The sequence below is a fragment of the Balaenoptera ricei genome, chromosome 2 (genome assembly GCF_028023285.1).
Source record: "Balaenoptera ricei isolate mBalRic1 chromosome 2, mBalRic1.hap2, whole genome shotgun sequence".
In the NCBI taxonomy this organism is placed as follows: domain Eukaryota; kingdom Metazoa; phylum Chordata; class Mammalia; order Artiodactyla; family Balaenopteridae; genus Balaenoptera; species Balaenoptera ricei.
Genome location: NC_082640.1, coordinates 157,478,107 through 157,496,699, shown reverse-complemented (window position 1 = coordinate 157,496,699; position 18,593 = coordinate 157,478,107). Strand labels below are relative to the sequence as shown.

Genomic DNA, 18,593 nt, shown 5'->3' with positions numbered 1-18,593 from the left:
TAGGACTACATATAAAATACAAGGTTTTGTGGGTTTCGGCTTTATGGATTTTTTTTTGTCTTTTTGGATTTTTGTTTTCTTTTGAAGGAAGGGAATTGTTTTGGATATTCCTTAAATAGAGAGAAGTTAGGAAAGAAGAATCGATTTAGAAAAGCCAAGAGTCATGCCACCAGTAGGTGTGGAGAACTGTTGCATTCATGGCTTCTTCCCCTCTGTTGCCCCAGTGGAGCCAGCGTGCATGAATGCATAAGAGAAGACTCTCCCACCTCACCTAACAGATGTACTGTACCAGCATCATCCGATATTACCACCGTTAAAAGAAGTGATCTAAGTGCCCAGGCGTTCAGGTTATTAAACTCAATTTAAAAGACAAGATGTAGCTGCTCCAACATAAAAGCTAAACAGGCTTGGCCTTCATAGTAACCCTAGAACTTAACACTTCTGCTAAGAACTGTCATATTCAAGTGTACCAACCAGGAGATGACCCTTATTTAAGAGTGTTTAAAAATACCTTAAGACATACAGGGAGTGCACTGAAGGTGCACATTTCAATAGTATACAGGTACTGAGGAGAGAAAAAAAAAGTAAATCTTGGAAAACAACTTCCAAGATAGAGGTGAAAACCAGAGGGCACTCAATAACATGCACTGATTTTTTCATCCTTCGCAAAGTACCTGAGCTACAGCTACCTACATTGAGCAACCCTGCAGGCTGTTTGCTTCACCACTCAGCAATTTTTTGATGGTTGCAAAGTGCTGCATTCTCAAAGGTAGTTTTTCAGTTGTGTTGCTAATAAGAAAACTTAGGCTCTTCAAATGGCTAAAAATTACAGAGATCTAGAAATCTTTCTTGGATTCCTACCTCTTTTAAAGAATGACTCTGGGAATGGTCAAATCAATGCTAACAGGAAAGTGTCCTAATGTACTTTAAAAACATTTTCAGAGATAATCATTCCCCAATTTCTCTTACTGAAATTCAAGGAAGGTCAGAAATAGCAAGCCACTTTGAAATCAGTGCTCCAATTACCCAGCGGGAGTCTGAAAAGAAGCCCTCAGCTCTGCACACAGGTTTACAGAGGTGAGATGCTCAGATAACCTTGACTGTCCTTTATAGAATGCAGCTCTCCGGAAGAGCTGGCTCCTTAGGCAATTTGTTTCTGCTTCTGACAAAGCAGGCGATAAAAAATTCCCAAACTCTTTGTTTCAGCATCTGGCTGAAAAGAAGGTTAAGTACAAAGTACCAAAACCAAAGAAACCTACATACCCCCCAAACCACTTTTTTATCTGAATTTAGGAGCTTAGCATATTATAGCATTTCAGTCTGTAGAAAAGTCTCTTTCAATCGAATTAAACTGTTATTTTGTTCAATGAGAATGTCGTTTGACAACTGAGTCAAATGTTTGAGAAATATCCACTAAAACGCTGGGATAGGCACAGGACAGAACTGGGTCTCTACCTAGCACTAACCAAGAGCAATCACTTAAATCAATGGCAAATGTCAATCAATCAGATCATCCAGCCATCTCTCAATTTTTCAGGATACACTTGGTATTCCAAATTATACATTAATGCATCAGGGTTAACAAGGCTCTTATTCAGAACATGGGTTGGGGTACAACCTCCCATCAAATTTTAAGAAACACATAGAAGATGTTCTGAAATGCAATTATTATGGAATGAAAATAGACATATGTAACAAAACTATTTTTATTATTAAGTTGCCAGAAAAATATCTTAAGTATTTACTGTAACAATGAAAATGCTGAATTCAGAAATCAATGACTAAAAACGGCACAGGAGTCTCCCCTCTTCCCCATTTCTGCCTCTCAGCAGTAGAACAACAAAGAAGGAAACACCAGTGGGGAAAAAATATAGAATCCAAATTTACTAAATCAAAAGTCTGCTGTGAGTGGCAGGTCTTCTAGGAATGAACACAGGAGTTCGACAAGCCTTTGTGACTTATCTACCAACTCACCTGATTCCACTTCAAAGTTGGTGGTAAATCTTGCTTCCGAGTCCAACTTGAGGTATTCTCGCAAAACCTAGAGTAAAATAATTATGAACTTTAGTATAAGATTATTTTCAAATTCTGAAAATAGTAATAAAGGGGAAAAATCATAGCTACAAATCAAATCATAATTGTGAAATGTCATACTTTACCTCTAAAACCCTCTTTAATTTGTAATCTCTTTATGTGCAGTTCAACACACACTTAAATTTAAGCCAACCAACAGCCACTCCCACTTATACAACAAATTCCTAAACCTGACTGTTCAGTCTGGAAGATCACGTTTCTCTCCACATGATCTGATCAGAAAGTCTGGGAAGAAACCCAGGAACCAATATGAGTAAGAAGTGCCCCAATAAGGTGATTTTGATGTAGCTGGTCTATCACCTGCCTGTGGGAACCACTGTTCCCAACCAGTGGTTCTCCACAGGGGGCAATTCTATACCCCAGGGGGACATCTTGCAATGTCTGAAGATATTTTTGGTTGTCACAACAGAGGAAGGGGTTATACTACTGGAATTTAATGGGTAGAAGCCAGGAACACTGCTAAATATCCTACAAGGCACAGGACAGTACAAAGACTTCTCCAGCCCAAAATGTCAATAGCAGTGAGACTGAGAAAGCCTGTTCCAAAGCAACCAAACATTCTGACGATTTAGAAATTCTACAATTCTCACACTTGTCATTTCAGATAGGCTATATATAAAAACTCTACTATAACCATAAAACATTTCCTGTGACTGCAGGCATATTATTAGTTAAAAGAATACATATATATGCCCAACATTAAAATTTGCAGCACATGTACCTATTTCTAAAAATATTAAAATAAGTCAGACTATACATGTCCAAAAGAGCTTCCAAGAAACCAAGTTTTAATATTTGCTGAGATGAAACACTATTTCAAACTGGGTTAATTCCCAAACCCTGTTCCCAAACATATAAAATGGAAGCTTAGAAGAGTAAGAAGAACCAGAACTTCGTTTCACTCACAGATATTTCCAATTCCTGGTGAGGACAAAGGGGAAAATTTCCCAGCCTGTCATCTTGGATAGTAGGACATCTTTCATTCAGCCAAATATAAAGGTACTTCAAAACTTACACTACTTGCATTCAAAATGAGACTCGCTGAGGGCCTACCATGTCCCTGGCACTATGATCTTACATAATACAGCAGAACAGAGTTCCAGAAGACCCTGCAACAGGTCTTTCCTACCCTACCATAATCAATGGTATAAACATCAGACGAAAACTGTGGGAAAAAGAAACCTAAAAAGGATATTCTGAGCATCGGATACCCCAGATGATGAAACGTGCAGTTTTCACATGATTGGCCTACAAATTGCACCTACAGAATGGGTAAGGAAGCCTGGAACACTTGAAATATATACTTTGTTTTGTTCATCTTAATTAATAAGCTATAACCAACTAATTATATAAACAAAACACACCTGACAGTCGATTTGCACTAGTAGTCTACTTAGAGACATGAACAAACATGCCAATGTCAAACTCAAGTGAAAGGATATGATTTATAAACATACTTAGAAAGATTCCACCAGAATTACTCCATTCCAACTGGATAACATTTCCATGATGTGGCATATGCGCTTATATTCTAATTACAGTCTGATTTCTTCCCCTGAATCTCCAGTGCTATAAAGAAACTACACAAATCAAACTCACCCACAATCATCCCAGGCAGCAAGCACCTGGCTGGTTGGCAGGTGGACTGGTATTCCTATCTCAAAGCACCAGGGGGTTCAGGAGTCCAGGTAGAATCTGTGGCACAGGCAGGGTTCCAGTCTAGAGCTCCCTGCCCAGCCCTGGAGACCTGTGCACAAGCCGTATCATTAGGAAGCTTTGCTGAATGACACGCTTTTCCAAAGGTAGGGCTAACACACGTTCTAGATTCAAGATGCCCATTAACTCAGTGTAGAGCCAAACATACCCCCACTACAAAAAGAAGACAACCGGGGAAGGCAGCCTCAGACAAAAGCAGAAAAACAAAGACAAACTTCTTAATATCCATCCATGGCTGTGGCTTTACGAAGCAAAGTAATTTGGGGGCCTTCCTTTCTTCCTCCAAGAAAGGAAGAAAAGAAAGCCCAAAAATAAATAGGAAGGTTCAGAAATATTAGTGCACAATCTGAAATTTAAGCCCCACCTCCATTTTTCTAGATTTAAATCAGCCTTCAAATAAAAATTCATAATTAAATTTCAAAACATAAACACTTCTTTTTCTCTCTCTCTCAGCAGTAAAATATATGCTGTTCCAAAAAAGAAAGCTTGCTCAATTTCCTGTCAAAAGCAATCCAGAGAAGGCCACCTACACTGTAAAAACAGCAAGAAAAAGAAAAAAAAAATGCTGAAGAAAAGCCTGTATGTGTGGGAGTGTTCTAAGTGAAATGTAACTACCACTCTGGATTTTAAAAGCTTTTTTTCCTCGATCATTCTGAGAAATATAAAAATTAGTGTAACTGCTAAAGAGAAGTTTGTCCTCTAACCTATCTAAGGAAAACAAGCCCTATGATGGATTTTAGTTCCACGAAAGAAAGAGAGGAGGGGGGTGGGCAATTCAAGGCTTTACCCCGCGATTTTCTGTACTAAAAGGAAAGGGTAGATTCTACCAAATAGATAACTTACACTTAACGTTCACAGAAAGAGAAGGCTGCTCTGACAATTAACCCTCTCCCCATAACACCCTACTCCCATCTCAAACCATGCAAATTTTTAGACTAGGGCCAGCTTGGTCCTAATACGCTTAACCTAAACCTTTGGGGGCTAACCAATCATACACACAGTAATGAGACGACTAGATTGTGGCTTAGGACAGCATTGAATTCGCCACTCTATCAATTTCCCCTTACCCTGCTTATACTTTCTGAAAACTCTAAATTCTAAGACGGCAATCAACCAGCCCAATACATTTTACTAAAAGCCTACTGAAACATGCTCAGTACTAAGGCAGAGGCAGTATGGTAAAAGAAAAAAAAAGAGAAAGAAAAAGAGGGGCTTCCCTGGTGGCGCAGTGGTTGAGAGTCTGCCTGCCAGTGCAGGGGACACGGGTTTGAGCCCTGGTCTGGGAGGATCCCACATGCCGTGGAGCAACTGGGCCCGTGAGCCACAACTACTGAGCCTGCGCATCTGGAGCCTGTGCTCCGCAACAAGAGAGGCCGCGATGGTGAGAGGCCCGCGCACCGCGATGAAGAGTGGCCCCCGCTCGCTGCAGCTGGGGAAAGCCCTCGCACAGAAACGAAGACCCAACACAGCCATAAATAAATAAATTAAAAAAAAAAAAAAGAGAAAGAAAAAGCAAGCTTAAACAGCTCACCAGAAAACTGAGGAGAAAAGAATAGCACAAAGTAAGTTGAAACTAAATACAATATTATCACTGAATTGAAACACAGTAAAGTGCCAGATTTCTGTAAATCATACTTTCCCTCGAAAGAAGTTAGTCACAAAAACAAAACATAATTGAAGGGAAATAAATAATGAGCAGGGAAAAGAACACAGTAAGGAAATGATGGTGAATATTTTAAAACCAGAATACCAAAAGACAAAAGATATAACAGGAAGCCACACAGGAAGGGCAGTTGCCAGACAAGACAGCACAGGAAAGCAAACCTCTTAAACCCTTCAAATGATTGGTTTGATAAGCTAATGATATTGAAAAAGTCAACTCACAGGAGGGGTCTTTTTTGTTTTCTGTAATAATCTCAGACCAATGTACCAGAAAAAAAAAAGAAAAAGAGCTGCAAGACTAGAACAAATAATTTCCCTGAACCACTTGAGAGTTAAGTAGCCAACATCACGGCCTATCACCCCTACAGAGTTTGCTGAGTCATTTCTATAAACAAAACTGCAATAACTATGACCATCAACATCCAGAAATTAACACGGACATAGTATGGTCATCTAATGGTCCCAACAGCGCCCAGGTTTGACTTTCTCCAATGATCCCAATAGTGTCCATTTTAGTAAAAGGATCCAATCCAGGATCTCACACTGGCACTGACCTTTCACTGCTCATTAGTCTATATCAAACTAGAACTCCTCAGACTGTCCTTGACTTTCATGAACTTGACAATTTTGAAGATTTCAGGCCAGTTTTATATTGAATAGAATGTTCCTTACTTTGGGTTTGTTGATACTTAATTGTTGATTAGATTCAAGTTACGACTTTTCAGCAGGAATACCACAGAAAAGTTCCTTCCTCTCGTTGTACCCTATCAGGTAGTACGCTATTTTGATTTTTTTCCCTGACTGGTATGTGAACTTACATCACTTGATTAGGGTGGTATCTGCCAGATTTCCCCACTGTAAAGTGACTCTTTTCCTCTTTGTAATTAATAAGTATTTTGCGAGGTGATACTTTCAGACTATATAAATATCCTATTTCTCAACCAACTTTCACCCAATACTTTGTCCATTGATAATTTTTTTAAAAAAGTAATTTTTTAGTCCGATAATTTCAACCATTTTAGTGGGGGAAAATGGTATTTAGAAACCAAGATCTGGGTGTGCGTATTGCAACTGGATTATCACTATTCCTAGGTCATCTAGGTGAACAGAGGCACACACATATATGCACACACTTACTTCTTCATTTCTTTCTATATCTATCCATGTATACTGAAAACCATGAGTTCACACAGTTAGCCTGAATTCCACTCCAATACTGCAAGATTCATTCTAGTTTTCCCCTTTCCCTTCCTATAAGAGTGGTATATCTAGTTCCCATTAACCTCTATTTCCTTACTGGATTCACCCCCACCCCCGTGTCACGCAATGCTGTCCCTACGTCTGACCCAGTATCAGAAACAGCCTGCTCTACAGGATCAGTAATGGGGAAGCCTAGATAGACAAAAACGTCTTAGGTAAAAACCACTCTACACCAAACACCACAGAAAAAACTGCAACCCCACATCCATGACCATCAGCAAAGGCCAAGTGGAGAACCAAGAGTTCTACACTCCTTGGCAGTGATGAAGCACTCTTATTAGAGACTACATATAACAGGATGCCGTTTTTACAGGGCCCAAACAGGCAAAGCTAAAAACACACAGGAGTCCCTTCCTATTCTCAAAGGACACGTGCCGAGCCCCCCAGTGGATGCCTGAAGCCACAGATAATGTTGACTCCTATAACAGGTACCTCTCAGAGATGCTGCAGGTTCAGTTCCAGACCACTGCAATAAAGCAAATATCGCAATAGAGCAAGTCACACAAATTTTGGTTTCCCACTGCGTATAAAAGTCATGTTTACACTATACTGCAGTCTACTAAGTGTGCAACAGCATTTTGTCTAAAAAAACAAGATACATACCTTAATTTAAAAATACTGCTAGAGAATGCTAACCATCATCTGGGCCTTCAGGGAATCGTAATCTTTTGGCTGGTGGAGGGCTTGAAATATTTTGAGGATTACCAAAATGTGACACAGAGACACGAAGTGAGCAACTGCCTGACACGGGGTTGCCACAAACCTTCAATCTGTAAAAAACACAATATCTGCGAAGCACAATAAAGCGAAGCGTAATAAAATGAGGTATGCCTACACATACCATGTTTTTTCCTATGCATACATACATATCATGCATGCATACATGATAAAGTTTAATTTATAAATTAGGCACAGTAAGCGATTAACAACAATAATAATAAAACAGAACAATTATAACAATACACTGTAATAAAAGTTATGTGAATGCAGTCTCTTTCAAGATACCTTATTGTATAAATTTAACGCCTTTTCTGTTTTAACTAAGCACTTACCACACACTGTGGCCATAACTTTTACGGTCTGATATGTGGCAGCAAACTAGCACAAATTTCTTTTTCCTTCTTCACAATTTCATGGGTAGAAGATTCATTCTTACCTTACCAGCAGCATATGATTTTTTTTTCTTTCCTTATTACATCAAGAACTTTCACCTTTTTACTTAAAGGAAGCACTTCGCGGCTTCTCTTTGGCACGTGTGAATTGCCAGCATCACTATTCTTGTGTTTTGGGGCCATTATTAAGTAAAATAAGGATCCCTTTAACATAAGCAGTGCGATTCCACAACAGTCAATCTGATAAACTGAGCCGGCTACAAAGTGACTAACCGGGAGGGGATATGCTGGACAAAGGGATGGTTCACATCAGGGGAGGGACGGCCTGGGATGGCACGAGATTTCATCACATTACTCAAAACAGCACACGATTTAAAACTTATGAACTGTTTATTTCTGGAATTTTCCATTTAATATTTTCAGCCCACAGCTGATCACAGGTAACTGAAACCACAAAAAGAGAAACCTCGGATAAGGGGGGACTACCCCTCAGATAAGGGGGGACTGCCGTATTGTCTACAGATACACTCATTTTAAAAAGCAAGGGAGTGCTGAACATAAAATTCAGGACAGCTCTCCCCTCCACAGGGAGGCAGGAGGGTGGGATCCTGGAGGAACACACAGCAAGTTCAAGTCCTGACCCCGTTCCAGTTCTTAGTGAGAACCTGCACGTGCTGAGCACCAGTTCCTTGACAGACACAGTGCTTCACCAAACCACAAAGTCTAGCACGGTCTCAATTTTACATTTGAGATTTGAGGCTTAAAGAGGTTAAGCACGCTGCCTGTGGTCACGCAACTAATAAACAAGAGCTCAGATACAAACCCAGGTCTGACTCAAATCCTCTTTCTACTGTGCCCTCTACTATTCCTCCAACAGAGGAAAGAAGACGGGTAGGAGAAGTGAAGTTACGATTCTGAGGGTAAGATTCCTTCTGTGCCTCTGAACCATTTCCAGAATGGTTTTCAGGGTATGGGAGAGTCTAGGCCAAAACCAGGCGGGTAAAAATCTTCCTGAAGGCAGGGACACAATCCTTTAGGGATAGTTTCTATCACATTCCATAGGCTACAAATTCTAGTTCAATTCAGTCACTAATAAGGTCTCTCTTTACAGGGCCCTGGTAAAATCCTACTAATTGTTGCTTGGTTTTGTTTTGAAATCAGGGGACAAGGGAGAGAAGACCAGCAACCCATTCATGAAATTCCAACCACAGCCTAAATATGGTGCATCTGTACATGACTTAGTGCACAGCTTGAAACATGAAATCAGTGACACAACGTCAGGCCCTTTTTAAGAATTTATACAATGAGATAGGAAGGCAGAACAACAATACTACTCCAAAGGAAAGACTGGGACATCCTGGGAAGCTTAGATACCACTCAACCACCTGAGGGGGTTTAAAAATGCTAAAACCCCAAAAGATGGATCTCCTTAAAAAGAAAACAAAAGAAAAAAAAAAAAAAGCAAAAAGATAGTATATTTATCGTCTCAAAGACTCAGAAATAAACACATTCTAACTGCATTTCTGGTAGAAAAATCTCCAGAGTCTACTGAAGTGATTAATAACAACTCACACCACCTGGAAAAGTCTCATGATCAGCACTAATGATTTTGCGATCTCAGTTCATGCTTTCTAAGTTTATCTTTAAAAAGGAGTAAGTTTTTCCATTGTTGATTTCCAGGGAGCAGAGTATAAATTGAATCAGAAATAATTGTAAGCCTAGCCTTCCTCCCAAACCCTCCCCCCCAAATTCACGAAGCTCTATCTTCCCTCTCTATCAACCTTCTCTTTCTGAAGAGGAAAAATCTAGACCTAGGCGAGAGACTATAGGAAATGCTACAGAACAAATGAAATAAAAGGACATGTGCAAGACGGTGCAAAGATAAATCAAAACTCACTCAAGCTTTATATTGTAGCCTAAAATTATCTACAATATATAAAGGTTAAGAAACATAAAATCATCCTGTAAATATAATAAGCACACAAAAAGCACACACACAAAAATAAATCTCACTAGATAAAAAAGGGAAGTCATTTAAAAGAACTCTTCAGGGCCAAGCCTTTTTTTTTTTTTTTTTTTTTAAGCTTTGTAGTTACTTTCTTTATGAAAAGCAATCAGGTGCTGTTGAAATCAGCATCAGGCATTACAGAGACAAGAAGTTATCCTAAGGAATTTCTCAGTGAGGATGACAAACTGAATAAATTAGCCCATAGGCACTTGTTTCTTTCATCCTACTGTATTAAGCTTACGTGATCACAAGATGAGCAGTAATTATCCTTGAGAATTAAGGGAGAATAGCCCAGCTTTAAAGGAAATTTAAAAACTGAAACATACATAAAAAATGTATTTCTTTAACATCAAAAAAGAGAAAACCTGGAAACACATTAAAGAGTTTCATTGTAAATTCCCAGATAATGAATTTTGGGTAAAAATCAATATGGCTATTGAAAAATAAATCCTCCCAAGCTAATCTAATTTATTGTTATTGAGACAACCCACTTATCAAGGGACTGCAGGAGTTGCATTTCTTAAAGTTAATGGATTTGACAATTCGTGAAGACACAGGAAAAATGTTCTTCCCAGAAAAGCACATACCAGTGGTTCTTTGATCCCGAGTTGTACAAACTACTTCTTATTCTTCCTTTCCCTGTAATTCTAAGCATAAAAGTTCTACACAGAGAAGGAGAGAGTCAAGCAAATAAACTGACTGGAAAAAGGCTAAAGTGGTGATGACAAGAGAAACAAGTCCTTTTACAGGCTTATTATCATCGTAAGGCTTCTCCATCTCTATCTATTCATTTGCTCAAACCAAAAACCCGGGATTCATTCTCCATTCCTTTCTTTCACAGCCCATATCCATGCTGTTGAGACCTATAACTTCCACCTCCTGAAGACCACCTTGAATTCCTCACGCCTCCCCACGTCCACAGTCACCACACTGATCCCAGCCACTGTTATCTCTCAACTAGACAGCTGACACACATTCATCTTTCTACCCCTGATCAATTTTTACAGAGTGGTCACACTGACTTCTTAAAAGGCTAAACTATATATTATCCCCCTGCTGAAAATCCCCCAATGCTTTCCATGTCCTGAGATGCCAAGAATGTGAAGGATGTAAGATTTTACCCTAATTTCAAGCTAACAAGTTAGCTGCCACAGTTGTATGGATGCTGGCAGAAGACATGAGACTCTTGGGTCAAAGACAAAGGACTTCATTACTCACAGCAATAGCAACAACCAGAGTATCATTACTCACAGCAATAGCAACAACCAGAGTATCATTACTCACAGCAATAGCAACAACCAGAGTATCATTACTCACAGCAATAGCAACAACCAGAGTATCAGCACTTTTGGTGCCAGTCCCTTCAGTCCCAATTCCCATGAGGTAACACAAAAAAGGCCAGATGACACCTGCACAGCAGTGGGTTGTGTAACAGGAGAGGAACCCTAAGGTTAATGAACCCAAGTCTTTTACAGTGGGCAGTAAGCCCGTCTGACCTTTTCCCCAGAAGGAGACATTGTCTTTACTACACTAGACAATAGTGTGCCTGATCTTTGCTCTGGAGGGAGACACTCTATCTTCCAAGGCTGCTGACCATACAAATCATCCTTGAAAAGGCAGTCCAGAACAAAGGTAGACAGTGCAGAAACATAAGACACATGGAAAACTCTCTTTCAACACTAGAATGAAAGTCAAATTTCTCAATATGGTCTACAAGGCCCTAAAAAATTGATCCCTTCCTTTTCAATTTCATGTGGAACCCCCTGTCTCCGCAGCTTACTATGCTCTAGCTCCATTGGCCATCTTTGGTGTCCTCTTAAATAAGCCAAGCTCTTTGCTGCCTCAGGGCCTTTGCCTGTACTGGTCCTTTTATCTGAAATGCTCTTTCCCTGGCTTAGACATCACTTCCTCAGGAAGACCTTCCTTCATCAACCTATCCATTTACAACCCCACACTCACTGTTCATTTCCTTTTTTTTTTTTTTTAAATAACTTTAAAGGCTTTTTTTTTTTTTTTTGGTTGCACATTGGGTCTTTGTTGCTGCGCGCGGGCTTTCTCTAGATGCGGCGAGCGAGTGCTACTCTTCGTTGCGGTACGCGGGCTTCTCATTGCAGTGACTTCTCTTGCTGTGGAGCACGGGCTCTAGGTGGGCAGGCTTCAGTAGTCGTGGCACGTGGGCTTCAGTAGTTGTGGCTCGCGGGTTCTAGAGCGCAGGCTCAGTAGTTGTGGCACACGGGCTTAATTGCTCCGCAGCATGTGGGATTTTCCTGGACCAGGGCTCAAACCCATGTCCCCTGCATTGGCAGGCAGATTCTTAATTACTGCGCCACCAGGGAAGCCCTCATTTCCTTTTTATCACTTTGATCACTCATTCACTCATTCAATAACCATTTATTGAGCACCTACTATGTTCTAATCATTATTATTATTATTATTGTTTATTTATTTACTGACAGTCTTCCTTTTGAGAGTAGAAACTTTGTCTTTACATTCAGCCACAAAGGCCTAGAACTTAAAACCATGCCCTCAATAAAATTCTGCTGAATAAATGAACAACTATTACAATATGAAGTACTGAAATATTTCCAGGTCAATATGGGAAAACAGCAGAGCAGTGCACCAAAGGATGGAATAAGAAGCTAAAGTCCTAAAGTCAAACCCTGGAGTCATCTTTTGGTAATACGTGAGCAATTCTACTAAGCTCCCTGTAAAATGAAGAAAATCCCTCTCCCGCCTAACTCACAAGATTATGTGAGGATCAAATGATGGAATCTATTTGGAAGCCCTTGCAATGCTAAATATAATTTAAAACAAGTAACAAATTGATAGTTAACAGTCATGAGATAGTTATTCATTCAACAAGAATATACTAGGCCCCTACTATGAGGCTGACCTTATTATGGGAATTTATAATAAAAATGTATAACTTAAAATGAAATTAGAAAACGTTTTGTTCTTTAATAAACTTGAAGGGGAGTCATTTTTCCCCTTTAAATACCCTATGGACATATCTTAAAAACTTTCAGATAAAAGGTGAGTCACCTTTATCTGCCCCTGATCCCAGAATATCATGTTTTTTTGGTTACTTAAGTGATATATATATATATATATATATTCTTTTTCAGATTCTTTTCCCTTATAGGTTATTGTAAAATATTAAGTATAATTCCCTGGGCTATACAGTAGGTCCTTGCTGGTTATCTATTTTATATATAATAGTGTGTATATGTTAATCCCAACCTCCAACTTTATCCCTCCCCTCTTTCCCCTGTGGTAACCATAAGTTTGTTTTCTATGTCTGTGGGTCTATTTCTGTTTTGTATGTAAGTTCATTTGTATTAATTTTTTTTCAGATTCCACATATAAGTGATATCATATGATATCTGTCTTTCTCTGTCTGACTTACTTCACTCAGTATGACAATCTCTAGGTCTATCCATGTTGCTGCAAATGGGCGTGATTTCATTCTTTTTTATGGCTGAGTAATATTCCATTGTGTATATGTACCACATCTTCTTTACCCATTCATCTGTTGATGGACATGTAGGTTGCTTCCATGTCTTGGCTATTGTAAACAGTGCTGCAGTGAGCTTAAGTGATTTTTTTTTGTTTTTAAACTTTGGGTTTATTTATTTATTTATGGCTGTGTTGGGTCTTCATTTCTGTGCGAGGGCTTTCTCTAGTTGCGGCAAGTGGGGGCCACTCTTCATCGCGGTGTGCGGGCCTCTCATTATCGCGGCCTCTCGTTGTGGAGCACAGGCTCCAGATGTGCAGGCTCAGTAATTGTGGCTCACGGGCCTAGTTGCTCCGCGGCATGTGGGATCTTCCCAGACCAGGGCTCGAACCCTTGTCCCCTGCATTGGCAGGCAGATTCTCAACCACTGCGACACCAGGGAAGCCCCAGCTTAAGTGATTTTTAAGCAAGCCATTCAAATGCCAATTTAGAAAAATTTTAGACTGTATTTACATCCCTGAATGCCAATCTCCAAAACAGGAATTTTTAGCCTTCTAACAAAGTTAGGAATTTATTAATTTTGTCTCCTTTTACTTCATGTGAAACTAAACACAGTCTCTTCACTGCAACATGGTGTGTGTGTGTGTGTGTGTGTCTGTGTGTGTAAAATGAAGGGAAAGTAAGCTGCATCTTAGATTAAAAAGAGCAGCTTCAGAGTCATCGCACCAGGTAGCCAACAGGCGAAAATGCTGACGTGTGAGCAGAGGACAGGCAACTTGACTGCAAACAGGGACAGTCAAGGCAGACACACCACACAGCTGGCGTGAGTTCACCAATGAACTCATCTCCTATGACCTCACAATAAAATTACTCGAAATTAATTAAAAAGGGTATTGCTTCTATGATACAAAATGAAGCATAAACTGATAAAGATGAGAGTTTATGCAACATTCTTTAGAAAGGAGGTAAAGTGGAATGTGAGAACCATATGACTAAGATTCCTTTTAGATAACACTTTTCAAATTCAATATGCCTATACAGAAATAACTAACCACAGGTACATAGTGCTGGTAAACAGGAGGAATAACACGAATTGGTACTAATTCATGTTAGCACGAAGTTAAAAGTTAAAATCAAGAAGAAAATATGAGGGACTTCCCTCATGGTGCAGTGATTAGGAATCCGCCCGCCAATGCAGGGAACACGAGTTCGAGCCCTGGTCTGGGAAGATCCCACGTGCTGCAGAGCAACTAAGCCCGTGAGCCACAACTACTGAGCCTGCGCTCTAGAGCCCACACGCCACAACTACTAAGCCCGCGTGCTGCAACTACTAAAGTCCGCATGCCTAGAGCCTGTGCTCTGCAACAAAAGAAGCCACCGCAATGAGAAGCCCGTGCACCGCAACGAAGAGTAGCCCCCGCTCACCACAACTAGAGAAAGCCCACACGCAGCAACGAAGACCCAACGCAGCCAAAATAAATAAATAAATAAACAAAATTCAAAAAAAAGAAGAAGAAAGTATGAAAATGGGGGAGAGAAGTACATGGGAAGGCTCTTTGGAGCTAAGAAAGACATCCAGGTTAAGAGGGATGGAGACAGATGATCCACAACGTACGTATGAGAAACATTAGAGACATATGCGTCTATACATACACACACACACACACACACACACACACAATTGTATTCAGTAGCTTTTCATTACACATGTGAAGATCTCTCAAAAAATGCCTCCAAACAGGGCTTCCCTGGTGGCGCAGTGGTTGGGAGTCTGCCTGCCAATGCAGGGGACACGGGTTCGAGCCCTGGTCTGGGAAGATCCCACATGCTGCGGAGCGGCTGGGCCCGTGAGCCACAACTACTGAGCCTGCGCGTCTGGAGCCTGTGCTCCGCAACAAGAGAGGCCGCGATGGTGAGAGGCCTGCGCACCGCGATGAAGAGTGGCCCCCGCTCGCCGCAGCTGGAGAAAGCCCTCGCACAGAAATGAAGCCCAACACAGCCATAAATAAATAAATAAACCCAAAGTTTAAAAAAAAAAAAAATGCCTCCATACATATTATGTATTTTAAAGATGGCTACCTATTCCAAATCTGGGAGGAAGGGGACAGGAGCAGTTACCAAACTATTCACACAGGCCTCGTTAACCACACTTTTACAATAGTAAATACAATATAGGCATCTAGAAACTTCTTCCTTGATACTGCTTTAAATAGCCAGTGTCTAATCTTGTCTTTTGATTAAGTAATCTCCCTTATAAATAATAATGAGAGTTACTATCTGAGTACCTACAATACACCAGGCACATTATATTCTCTATCTCATGTAATCAATGTAACAATCCAGGGAGATGGGTATTATTATCCCCATTGTACAAAGGAGTACACGTAGGAATCAGTGAAGTTTTAAATCTTACCCAAGATAAAGTCCCCTGGCCAAGGTCAAACCACAAACTGAGTAATCAGACAAGCAAGAATCCAAACCCAAGTCTATTTGATAAAAAGCCTGTGTTTCTACTACTGTATTATACAACCTCTACCTTACAGTATATTAGATAGGATAATTGTAATTTAGGAATTATTTATATATTACTAGTTTATTGTTCATGACATTACACGAAAATGCACATTATAAACTATAGCCTATGTTAAAATATATATTTTATAAATATTTTTTCAGAAAAATACACGGCAAAAAAATTTATGATATTTATGAGTGATTGGATCGCTAGTGAATCTTCTCAATTTCTATTTTTCTAGTTTCTCCTTAATTATGATATATAACTTACAAAAAGTAGAGCACACACCAAAAAACTACACTTTAGTACAGACATTCTTCCCCCTGTTCTCTGGAACCTATCAAAACTAAATTTAGATGATAAAACATGATACAAGTTTAACAGAGGCTCAGAGTTGAACAAAAGGTGAACAACAATGAAAAATATGGCACAGCATTAAAATCACAGAGAAACTTGGTAGCACTAAGGAAAAATAAATAGCCTTTCGGTTTCTGTATTATACTTAACCAAAAAAAAAAAAAGTAAGTAAAATAGAGAGGTAGTCAGAATTCCATAACTTGAAGGAAATGCTTAGAGGAAAATTACCAAAACCAACAAAAGTCAATTCAATTCGAGGAAAACACCCTTGGAAACCACGGTACAAAGTCTTCATGGAAAACAGTCAGTTTTGGTGATTGTCCAGGCATTTTGACAGATTAACAGTTAATCTGAAGAAACTACTACTTAGTGGCTCTGGAATGTCGTGTAAGCCAAACAACTAATTGGAATGTGAATGCCCACATTCAACCAAGTTTACTTTTCAAAATACATACATTTCTCATCTTGTTCAATGACCCTATGTCATGTTCACACAACCTCTTCAGAAGCGCTGTAACCATAACCTGAAAATGGGAGGTGCATAAACTTCATTTCCCTACAGGAAACCACCACTCAACTACTCACTATGTAATCTGTCTTCAAAGCCATCAAATAAAATGCATTCCAATAGAAAAAAACACCATTGGATCAGGAGGGAGAAAAGCAGAGCTTCAACTTTTTCCAAAATGTTTTACGATCTAAAACAAATATGGCAAAATGTTAAGACCTGGTGAAGCTGGAAGGTATTACATATAAGCCCCTATCTTTTCCAGTCCATCTGAAATAATTTTAAGTTAAAAAAATAATAATGTTTGTGTACGTCAATACAACTCTCACTCCTCTCAGCACTCCTGTATTGATGAAAACACACACACACCATATCCACGTCCCTCCAGCCCAACCTGCGGCATTTTACACCCCTGTGGAAGCCATTTTTGACATGAATACCAAACATTCCCCAATATTTCGTTTGCTCCTTTGCAAAGCATGAGTTCAAAAAAACTGCCATGTGACAGAATAAAAAAATTAAAAATTCTTACAACAAGGACCTACTGTATAGCACAGGGAACTACACTCAGTGTACTGTAATAACCTATATGGGAAAAGAATCTAAAAAAGAATACATATATGTATAACTGAATCACTTTGCTGTACACTTGAAACTAACACAGCATTGTAAATCAACTATACTTCAATAAAAAATCAATTAAAAGTAAATAGGTAAATAAAATTTAAAATTCTTTATGTAATGATGTCAGAATAGTCATAAAGCACCTGAGAAGTTCTGTGTGTATGTATTGAATCCATTTCTAAAATGAAAATAAATAAGTTTACTTCTCGAACGGCACTTTTCCAGAACAGACAGTCCTAATCCCCCACGGGAAACCACAGGCTCAAGACACCTTACAAAATGTGCCACCTACACCAGAAAAGTCACTTTTGGTATTAAAGTGACAAGAAGATCTCTATTAAGGGCAAGCTTGTGACCTGAAAAAAACTAAACAGATCTTTAGAAAGTGAGTTTTTAACTTTCCTCTCACTTGAAAGAACCAGAATCCACATTCGTATGGAGCTTTTGACTCAGTGGGCAAAGGCACTACGTGGAAACTGCTGTCATATTCAGGAAACAGATGGGGTGCATGATGCAACGAGATAATCAACTGCCACCCTCTTCCCTCCACTAGAATTTAAGAAACACTCAGTTAATAATGAAACAAACTAGAAAAGCAGAAGTTCAGAGCTGAGCAGGTCTTGAACAAACATCAAGGAACTTGTTATGAGCATCAAGGAGTGGTTAGACCTAAAGGACAAAGAACATTTCAAATTGTTTCCTTGTTCTCAAAAACGAGCGTTACACTTGCCACAGTCTCAGTTAAAACTGGGGTCCATCTGTAACCTCACCCACCAGCCAAGCAAGTCAGATCTTAATTGAGATGTAATTATTTACTTTATTAAAACAAGTATTTACTTCAATTCAAACACTTCTCCGACATCAATTTGCAAAAAGCTGTAGTGTTCCAAAGATCACAGTGGCACAGACTTTCCTTTCAAAAAGTTTACAGCCTAACTGATGGGGTAGGATATGTAAAAACAGCAATAACACAGACCGAAGTGTTGGTAGGTACAACTTTAAGGATGGCAAAAGAACATAAAGTTCAGAAGGTCAACTCAATGGCAAGAATAACAAATAAGTTTCCAATGGGCAAACAAGAGGCAGAGGAAAAGCAATTAGGGGGAGAAAAGAGAATAAGGACAGAAAAGGCTGCCATGCATGTGGTGTTTAAGTAAACAGAAAGTATAAACCATGGAAACACATTTTAAATATCAAACATACAAAGAAACACTTAAACTCTAAAGGTTGCGTGGAAATTTTCCCTGAGAGCCACAGGAGATGAATTGGCTTTACTGTCCATT

The 18,593-nt window shown here is 39.4% G+C and overlaps 1 protein-coding gene across 13 annotated transcripts in view; it reads right to left on the bottom strand.

Moving 5' to 3' along the window:
- SIPA1L1 (signal induced proliferation associated 1 like 1) overlaps positions 1-18,593 on the bottom strand; it is a 376,514-nt gene that overhangs the window by 287,773 nt on the left and 70,148 nt on the right. For 11 of the 13 annotated variants that reach the window (XM_059914542.1, XM_059914549.1, XM_059914553.1 and 8 more), the window contains one exon: positions 1,975-2,041. The gene's annotated coding sequence lies outside the window, so the exon portion shown is untranslated. Of the gene's footprint in view, positions 1-1,974; positions 2,042-3,693; positions 3,756-7,335; positions 7,360-18,593 lie in introns of those variants that run through there. The other 2 variants (XM_059914547.1, XM_059914546.1) reach the window with 2 other exon arrangements.